The sequence below is a fragment of the Pinus tabuliformis genome, chromosome 9, assembly GCF_031772625.1.
Source record: "Pinus tabuliformis cultivar Carrire ecotype Pingquan chromosome 9, CPIR1, whole genome shotgun sequence".
Taxonomy (NCBI): domain Eukaryota; kingdom Viridiplantae; phylum Streptophyta; class Pinopsida; order Pinales; family Pinaceae; genus Pinus; species Pinus tabuliformis.
Window position 1 is genome coordinate 618,945,539 of NC_142307.1, and position 10,851 is coordinate 618,956,389.

The 10,851-nt window shown below is 37.3% G+C and overlaps 1 pseudogene; it reads right to left on the reverse strand.

Annotated features, from left to right (window-relative positions):
• Window positions 1-3,108: 3,108 nt before the first annotated feature.
• Window positions 3,109-3,864, reverse strand: LOC149150103 (uncharacterized; annotated as a pseudogene).
• Window positions 3,865-10,851: the final 6,987 nt, after the last annotated feature.

Consider the following 10,851-nt stretch of genomic DNA (forward strand, 5'->3'; position numbering starts at 1 on the left):
CTTAACACCAAGGTCACCCCATTAGAGAGATATTTTTTTACATATTAATACTTATAGACATTTTAATTTATATCACTCCACTAGTTATTAATTCCATCCACCTTTACAAACCATACAACTAATTTAATTGATATAATTACTAATTTATATTTTATATATAAATCTTACTAGCCATTTCTAATTTCGTTTTTATGTTAATAATATGGGAGAAGAAGGCGTCTCTAACCTATCGAAAATTGTGTATTATGTGCCCGACTATCTTCGATTGCATTGGTTTTCCTATTATACTTTTGAAATAATCTTAATTCGTACATCTCTCAGGGCTCCCCTTATATTTTCAACTCTCGTGTTTAGACGTCTTACTTTCCAACTCTCGTGTCTAGACTTTTTGAATAATTGAAAGGTGAGAAGTTTCAGTTTCTCGCTCTAGCTCACTCTAAAAATTTTAGAGTTGAAAGGTGAGACGTTTCCTTTGCTCGTTGTATCATTGAACACAAAGGACCCGTGATTTTAAAGATAAGGTCATTTTAATTGATTCCATTTTGTATGGTCATCTTTAATTCATCTAGAAAACTCTGAACAACAAATCAACAATTGATTTTTTAACTTTACAGCTGGACCGTGACCGAACATCAAAGTCCATTATTAAGTTTACAGTTGGACTTCAAGTGACATAACATCATCCTCTTAGGTGGGTCTTCCATATTACATGAATTTTAGCATCTCACGTTGAATAACTGGTGAGAGCCTTCAAGTCGGATAGACATCTCTTTTTGTTAATGTTTGTTGCTTCTTCTTATGTTCACAATCTGCCAGCCCGTTTTGTTTCGTGTTTGTTTATTTAATCCATACTCTATTCTATTCTACTCTGATTTCATCTGCTACGCTACCTACACTACTCTGATCTCACCTGCTGTTGGTACAAGCAATGGATATTGTAACCAGCGTTCAAAATTGAACACGTCAGAGCCTTTCAAAGAGCCTCTGGCACGTCACAGAAGTATGGAGAAATTTTTACTCGTCAAAAAAAAATTAAAATATGATTTTTGTCATTTGAAAAAAAATTGGAATAATATCTTAAATTTTTTTAAGAAGGGCTGTTAAATTTTCAACCTTTTTTCTAAATTTCATTTTTTTTTAAATTAAAATTTTAAGAATGTTGAATTTGTAAATTTCCTTTCATGTTAAAACTTAAATCTTATTTGAGAAAATCCCATTTCAAAAACAACAATATCTTTTTGAGTTGTTTTTTCTAATTGTGCATATGATACAAGTTATTATTACTCATTATGTCAAAATTACCTTTTCATACCATTACATTTGGCAGTTTCTAAGTTGCTCCCATTTAAAAAACAACAGTTTCTTTTTGAGTTGTTTTTTCTAATTGTGCATATGATCCAAGTTCTTATTAATTATTATTTCACAATTACCCTTTGATACCATTTCATTTGGTAGTTTCAATTGAGAGCCACTAGATGTCAATATGGGTCATGTATTGGGTCTGTAATTTTACTGGGTTGTGCCCGAAAGCTGCCCAAAGCAAGGTTTGACAACGATTTAAGCTGGAGAGGAGCATAAATTCATGATTCAGCAAACACCTGTCAAGCAAGGTTTAAGCACAATTTATGCTTGGAGAGAAGCGCATTCCACGGGCTTCCTAACGTACTGGATTTTATTTGTTTGCGAATTCCCAATTCTTGGTATGTTTTCATATTCCCAATTTCTGAATGAGTTACTTGTATCAGTGTTAGTAAATGTGCTAGTGACTTGGAGGCAAGATACTAGTAATCAAAGAACAGATTTATCTTTGTTCATAATAATTCTAGATGCCACCCCAAATTTGGAAAGTATGTTGTAGAATGCTTGTAGTTTGCTTACCTTATTTTTCTAGAAAACAACAGATCATCCACAAACATGAGATGTGAAATACCAGTGGTTCGTATTACCCCGCATCTAGCAATTAGTCCATTTTCTCTAGCCAACTGAATGCCTCTGCTTAGACCATCAATAACTAAAATAAATAGTAACGGAGAATGTGAACAATCTTGTTTTAGTCTCTTGTAGAGTTTAAAGAAATTAGTCGGTTTCTGGTTGATGAGTAATGACAGTTTTGTTGAGGAAATGCATGTCATAACGTAACAAGATTAGTCTAGATCTGTATAGCAGGGAATTCTCTGTGATCTGTAAGTAAACATGTACTCATTTTTAATCAATCAATATCATATTAAGAAACACCATCCAATTGTGACTTCTCCCATAAATATTATGTAAATTGATAATATACTTCAATGATCAACAGTACTATTGTTTACAAAAACATAATTCTTTTGCCTATTCTAGAAGAAATCAAGAAGATCATCGACTCTATTACCACATTCTCTTGTTCTCATATATACAGGGAAAGGAACAGAATTACGGAAAACCTTTCCAAAAAAGTCCCAACATGGAAAATTGTCTGTGGAGTATACTAGAACAAGTAAATGTACAGGTTTTTGAGTATTATCATCGTCCTTCGAGGGAAAAACAACGTGCTACAGATACAGATTAATATGGAATCTCCAGTTTCTTGTGTGTGGACTTTATATGTCTATGATTATAGTATTTCCTTTTTTGTCAGTATACTCACGGATCTGTTTTAGGGCTGAGATGTATATGCTACATTATGGACTGATATTAATAGTTTTTGTCAGTTTTCAACTATTTTTTTTTGTATCCTTTTATGAACGACAGTGCTGTTAAAATGTATAAACTCTCTTATATTTTTTTCCCAGTTGAAACTTTATGTAAAATGCTGACGATATGAAATGGTTAAAGAATACACACTTATTGTGTATATGCAGAATGTAACATTCAATCATATTTTATGAATAATAATACAGGTTTTTTTCTCTAGAAATTAACCTAGAAAAAAAAACACTAACAAAATGATCTAACTGACCATTTTTGTTTCCAATAAAAAAGAGGAATGCCAGGCTGCCCGGCATAACCATAAACTAGTGTGAATTGAGCTTAATACCCAAGTCTAAGGAATAAGATTTTCTCGCGACCGTTGATGAAATTTTGGTAAGCGTTGATATATGAATGATCTTAAATAACATATATGACTAATCAGGGACCTGCCTTTCGGCTTTTGCTAATAAAGCTCACCTGCATAATTTCAAGCACCATAAGGTAGGCACGAATATCTACATTCTTATACCCCCAACCCTCGAGATCTGCTAAGATGATGAACTTTTCCTGTCCTCTTGGCATACTGCAAAGATTGAATAAGCATTATTTTTAGTACAACCATCTTCTGAATTTTTCCTTTGCAATCTAATATCAGAGTATATATCATTGGAATATTAAGACTATGGACTATCCATCGAATACCACAAAAATCCCTTATATAGGTAAAATTATGATTTGCCTCTTTCAGAAATTACCAGGCACATATTTTGTCAAAACCATAGACAACTAGCCCTGCAAAAAGAGAATAATAAGTTAGCGCCCCCCAATACATCAACAAGTACAAAGCATTCAGAAATCCGATGATTTATAAATATAGGACTTAAAATATTTATTTAGATGGAATGCAACGGTTTACCAATGCTACTTATGTTTGAACTCCTCAAGATCCCTGTCGAAGGCATTATGCCTTGCAGCGAGAATCACTCCAGTGGGGCGCCTTTGTTTGTCCAGGCCTTGAATAAAAATCTTATTCTTCCTGAGTTCATTGGAGACCTCTGACTCTAGAATATAGCCAAGGGGCACAAATGCTCACTTCCACTATAGATATTTCAAGAAAAGCTCAGATGCTTTTACCACATTCAAATCTCATGCACGCAGAAAATGTCTGAGAGTAGCATCATCTGTAGCCTTCATCAACAAATTATACCCTTATATAAGTTATTTGCACATTTTGAACTCTATGCGTACTAATAGAACAACGTGGCAAATTTACATAATATTATCAATTGACAAGCTAACAAATCAAGTACTTCAATGATCAACAGACCTATGTGTGTGAGATCTATTTGTTGCTTTTCATTAGTTTTCATATGAATTTTGTTGTATATTGTCTTATTTTCAAATAATATTATGTATTTTTATATTAATTTATATTTTTATATTTCTTGTTTTGTTGATTATAGGTATAAAATGCCACCTCTTGGTCGCCCCAAAAAGGATCTGAAACAACTTTCACTTTCCGATGCATTTGGTATCTCTCAATGTTCTAATCAACTTCATATTTCTGAAAATGAAGTGTATGATCATGTGGATGAGGACCATGAATCGGATAGTGCAGAAATTCTTGAAGAGGTACAAAAGAACATTCAAGTCCAAATGGAAGCTGAGATTTCCATGGGCTTATGCTGTAAAAGATTTTGATGGTGTTGAAAGGATAAAATGTTCATGGTGTGTAAAATTTAAAAGGGAAACTCCATTTGCTAAAGATAGAAGCACAACCCTTCAAGTTAGTGCTTTAAACATCCATGCAACATCAGAGGCTCATAAATTTTCTTTGCAACTTGTAGAGGGAGAAAGTAAACGGAGTACTCTTCCAATTACAAAACATGTAGAACTAATGGTTGATGCTCAGAAAGAGAGAATTATATCAGTTATTGAGAACATGTATTTTGTTGCAATACATGATTTACCTTTGGAAGTATATAAGCCAATTTGTGACTTGAATAGGTATAAAAACACTCCTCACATGCCTCTAACAGATGAATACTCAGCATATACAAATACAACATCTGGAAAAGACTTTCTAGAAGCTGCTAAGGAGATATATTGGAAAAAAATTAAAAAATGAGATTTTCCAAAGTCCATATTACTCACTTTTAGTTGATGAAAGCACTGATCGGACTATGGTGCAACATTTGATTATTTATATTACATATTTGACCAATGAAAGAAGAGGTCCATGTGCTACAAAATTCATACAATTGCTACAAAGTAGGGATGAAACATCACAGTCTATGTATGATGCTGTGACATCTCTTTTAGCAGACATGAATCTATCCATGACAAAGTTAGTTGGATTTGGATCTGATGGAGCATCATCCATGAGGGGTATTCGTGAAGGTTTATCTACTAAGCTTCGTCGACATGCCCCTCACTTAGTAGATATTCACTGTATAGTTCATCGAGAAGCATTAGCAGCTAATGATGCTTCATCTTATTTTGAAGAGTTGCAAGCTATTGATAAGTTTGCAAACAAGATCTATTCATGGTTAGGGAAATCTACTAAAAGACATGGAGAATTGAAAGAGCTAATGGAGTCATTTCAAATCACAAGGCTAGAAGTGTTACAAATTCATCATATTAGATGGCTTTCTAGAGGAAAAGTCATGGAAAGACTCGTTAAGCTCATGCCTGCTTTGTTAAGGGACTGGGAGTTAGTGGAGAAAAAAATGTATGAGATGGCTACAATATTTCAAGTTCAATTTTGCATCCACTTACTTGCAGATGTGCTTATTGAGTTAAATAAGCTGAATCAAAAGTTTCAAGAGGATCATGTTGACATTACATCTATTGGAACAACTTTGGATATCACTATTAGCTTGCGTCATAAGCGATTCTAAAAAGCACATTTGGGGTAGCTGCAATGCACACATCATCCTTCTTAAATAAAACACAACAAGCCACTCTTGAGTTTACAGATTGCACAGGTATAGTACATGTACATGAATTGAGGTTTGAGAGTTTTCCAAAGTCACAAAGATCAGGGACACTAGATGACCACATTATGCTGGGAAAGGCTTTTGTAATGAAGGTGATTGACTCTCTAAATGCAAGGTTCACAGATTTACATATTTTTAATGCAGCTAAGTTTTTTAATCCTCGTAATTATTATGAGGATATGGATGACAGAGACTCTCAAACAAGAAGATGGTTGACATGTTTATGTGAAAAATTTAGTGTTGTAGGCTTGCTCGTTGTGGACAACATTAAATGTATGGGTGAAATGGATGAATTTATATGTACTATGTATAAATCTTACCCAAAAGAATATGTTTGGAGCATGGGATCTATGTGGAGGTGAAATTGAATGGTTTGAAGGATTTCCATGCTGAATGCAGCTATGGCAAGGAATTTTTGTTATTCCGGCTAGTACAACAGTTTGTGAAAGAGGTTTTTCAAAATTAAATCGGATAAAAAAGGAAGACAGGTCAAGGCTTTCTTTAAAAACATTGGATATGTTAATGTTTATCTCTCTTAGTACACCTCATGCTCTAAATCAGGTAGATTGGAATGATATTTATGATGAATGGAAAGAGATGAAAACTCGAAAACCTCTTCCACTATGAAAATAGATTGAAAGAACTAGTAAGTTTCAGTGTTTATTACCATCATTGTCTTACTTTATCGAGCACTTGAATGAACCATTTTGGTAAGTGATTTTTTTAGTTTTATACCATTTTCCTTTTGTAAATGAAAGCATAACCATATTTTTCAAGTTTGTATGTGAAGTTTTTCTGACACGTATTGAATGTAATCATTGCAGGATATTGCACAAGATATGTTAAGCTAGAGGACCACAACTGTGAAAGTTTTATAACGGAAAGAAGAAGCTATCTTAGATCAATTTTGCGGCCAAGTATAGGGACTGTAGTTCCAATAATTTGAGATGTGTAAATATTGGAAGTCTCAGCTTTCCAAAAGAGTTTTAATAGACAATAGAATAGTGATTTGGTCAAATTTGAAGTTTATAAGCTAGAATTACACTGATACTTCCTATATAAGCTAGAATTTATTTTTAATTTTATAAATGAGACCTTCCATATAATTTTAATATAAGTATTTTTGTTTCTTTGTATTTTTATTTTTATTTCAATTTCATTAAGATGTAGTTATGTCTATATGTTTATTTTTTGTACTCATATGCAGTTTCCCAACTATGATTTTGTCCCTATAGTTGGTTCAATTGTGGCTGAGTTCAAGGCCTGTGAAATATGATCTTATGTGGTTATATTTCTCATTCACACATGCAAGATTAATTCATTTACTAATGCAGCTTTTGACGTAGTAGTATCTTTTTGTTTGTAAAAAAATAAAAAGAAATTTGAAAATAATTTACTATTGTCAATTGAATTGCTTTTTTTTTTTATGCTTTTCATTATAGAAGTGCGACCTAGATGTGTACCCTTCTAAATGAAATTAAGACCTGCCCTTCAAATTTGATCACTGATTGTAACGAGAACCGCAAGTAACACTACTAGCAGCGTTATTTTTGTTCCAGTCATCCAACAAGTCATCCAATAGATAGACGATGCAATTCACTTAGATGGCAACCGTGAGATTTCGGGAGAGAAGTTAAATCGTGTGAAAGGCCTCTTGCTTGACATCAATTCTCAATTTCAAAATCAGCAGAGGGAGGCACCGGATTCTCTGAAGAACTGTTTGCTAAGGATGCAATGCAAAGTTGGAGAGGCCAGGGACTTGATCCATCATTCACAACGCCTGTGGCTACAGCAGTGTATTGAGTCACTCGTGTGCAAGCCCAATGTCTTTAAGAAAATCCAAGAGTGGAACACAACTATTCTTGAGCTCCATAATTAGCTTAGAACCGACTTTTCCGTGTTTTGCAGTGCTCAGAACATTGCATCCTATGCACAACAACAGACATGCATACTACTTCAGGATGAACCCGACATCGGATTGGTTGGATTGGAAATAAAATCTGCCGAGGCACAGCTACAGATATGGATTTTGGAAGCTCCCCATGTTCGCATTATTGGTGTATACGGTATGGGTGGTGTGGGAAAAGCAACATTGCTTAAAAAAGTCTACAACACCAAGGTTAGTTATGTTTTCGATCATGTAATTTGGGTTACAGTTGCTCAGTTTCCAATTCTGTAGATGCAAAATGATATTGCTTCTACAATTCATTTAGATCTCACCAACTGTTCTCCTGACATGGGAAAGATGAAGCTGTGTACATATATGAAGACCAACAAATTATTTTTGGTCTTAGACGACATGGGGGGGGGCACTCTATCTAAAACAATTGGGTGTGGAATTTGGGAAGAACAAAGGAGGATATAGAAAATACTGCACGACAGGTGGCCGAGGAGTGCAAAGTGTTGCCATTGGCAATAAGTGTAATAGCCTCAAAAATGATGGGCAACACAGCTGTAGATGAGTGGAAGCTTGCTTTAAAGCAGATGCAAAAAGTGGATTTAAATTTTCCAGTTACTCATCCTCGAATTAATCGAGATTTGTATCAACGATTGAGATGGAGTTACGATAGTCTGCCCGATGCTAATTTGAGAAGTTGTTTTCTTTACTGTGGCATGTTCAGTGAAAACGCTGGAATGCTGGTGGAGATGATGGTGCAATCATGGATCACAGAAGGCCTATTTATGACGAAAGAAGATGTGGAGTATGACTATGTATTAAAGACGGGGAAAGCTATGTAAAGTTACTTGAAAGTCGTTGCTTATTCTAGGTGAAAGAGTGTAAGGCCCCCAGGTCATTGTGCGCGTTTGGCGACGGGAGCATGAAGGATGAGCAACGAGCTGGAGGTGTGACTGGCGAGTTGGGCACGTCCGCACGGTGTGACGAGTTGGCTAAACAGTGGAAAACACGAAATTCATATTCGAAGAAAATGACTAAGTGTTGAGGAGTCGTGGTAAAATTATATAATGGGTTGTCCCACGTATGGGCGCCCACACCATGGGCCAACACGATAGAGGGAGCGAGGTGGATGAAATAGTGGGTCAGCTTGGTGGGTCGACACCCCAACCGGAGTGCTAACCGCCATATAAAGGAGCGAGCGGAATGGTGGCAAAACATCATCGAAAATTCTTTTAGGTGTCTTGGTGAGCAATAAGTGCAAGCTCACTTAGAGGAGGCGAGCTGAAACTTTGGCGAAGGTGCAGGTGGAGCATTTGGGCCGAAGCACCTAGCCGTAGAATGGTGGAGCAGGGTTTGGGTGGCCGCAAGCAGCATGAACCACAGGTTGAGCAAGGGCATCTTGCTGAACGAGCCGAAAGCGTCGGTTGACACGACTTGAGGGCGTTCGGTTGAATGGGCAAAGGCATCAGTTAACACGAGCTAAGGGTGTTCAGCTGAACGGGCGAAGGCACCGGGTGAAAGGAGCTGCGAGCATTCGGTTGAATGGACGAGGGCATCCAACTGAACAAGCTGAAGGCGTCGGTTGACACGAGCTAAGGGTGTTCGGTTGAATAAGCGAAGGCGCCGAGTGAAACGAGTTGCGGTCGTTCGGTTGGATGGGCGAGGGCATTGGTTGACACGAGCTGAGGGCGTTTGGTTGAACGGGCGAAGGCGTTGGTTGACATGAGCTGAGGCGTTCGGCTGAACAGGCGAAGGTGCCGGGTGAGGAAAGCCGTGAGTGTTCGGGTGAACGGGCAAAGGCGCCTGTTGAAATGAGCGAAGGCGTTCGAGTGAACGGGCGAGGGCGTCCAGCTGAACGAGTTGAGGGCATTTGGTTGAACGAGCAAGGGCATCCGGCTAAACGAGCCGAGGGTGTTTAGTTGAACGAACAGAGGGCGAGCGAGGGCGTTCGGTGAAACAGTGAATGACTTGTTGAACGAAAGAACAGTGGAGGCGACCGGTGGGTGCCTCTACCCGGTGAAAAGCTGAGGTTGCACGGTGTGCAGTCCAAAGTGTAAAATTTGCAGGTTCATTGTAAATTTATAAAAATTGAAGATTATCATTATTGTTTGAGCAGACTCATATTGCAGAGAGTTTCCCTCCCGGTTTATATCCGTTGTGCATTTTATGGTTAAAATGATAATAATGATGATGATGAATGTAATGTGAATGTTTCTGCTATATTAATGAAAGATAAGTACTTGGTAAAGTTGAAAAATAAATTAAGTATAGAAATTAGGTGTAGTCCACACATACAAGTATTGTTAAAAAGAAAGTGGGTGATGGTGCCGCAGCCCCCATCGTGCGGTTGGAAGAGTACTGCCAGGGTAGGGGCGTGACAAGTGGTATCAGAGGTCTGTATTCTGCGGGCTTTGGTGATTCAAATTTGAAGAAGAAGTTGATACAAACTTCACTAACGTGATAGTTGGTATCAGAGGTACTGATACGAGGAAAAGAAGTCTGAAGACTTGGTAGGTGGTTCAGGTTTGCAGGTGACTTTGGTGGATGGTCTATACAAGATCACAAAGAAGGAAAATGGCAGAAATGGTGGAGGAACCTCATGTTGTGACAGGTGAATCTAGCAAGGATGCAGGTGAAGCTTTCTTTGACAGGGTATTGGATCGTATGGAGGAATTTTCTTCTGATATGGCTTCGATGAAAGTCGAGAACATACAAGTTCAGGAAGGTTATGCGAAGGTGGAAGGGGAGCTCGAGGACCTCAAGGTTCGATATGAGTATATTGAATGGCAGTATGCACAAATGGAAGAAGAAGTAAAGAAGACTGGTGAAGCAAGAGATCAAGGTTTGGCTAAAATTTTGAAATTGCAGGAAGCTCTTGCCGATGCTCAGAATGAGATCATGGTTTTAAAGAGGGTTGTTGGGCACAACTCAGGTGGAGGTGTGGCTCATGTGAAAGTCAAAGAGCCAGATTCTTATGATGGGACAAGGAGTGCGAAAACTCTTGGTAACTTTCTATGGGATATGGAATAGTACTTGGAGCACTTGGGGATGTCTGATGAGGAAACCAAAGTGAGGGTAGCTACTCAATTCTTGACGAAGGATGCTAAGATGTGGTGGCGAAGGAGGATGGATCAGATTGCCAATGGAAATGCTGAAGACATAACTTCGTGGGATGACATGAAGAAGGCTTTGCAAATTCATTTTAGTCTGCAAGACGAAACATGGGATGTAAGGATGGAGATAAAATACATAAAGTAAATGGGAAGTCTGCAGGCATATCACTGA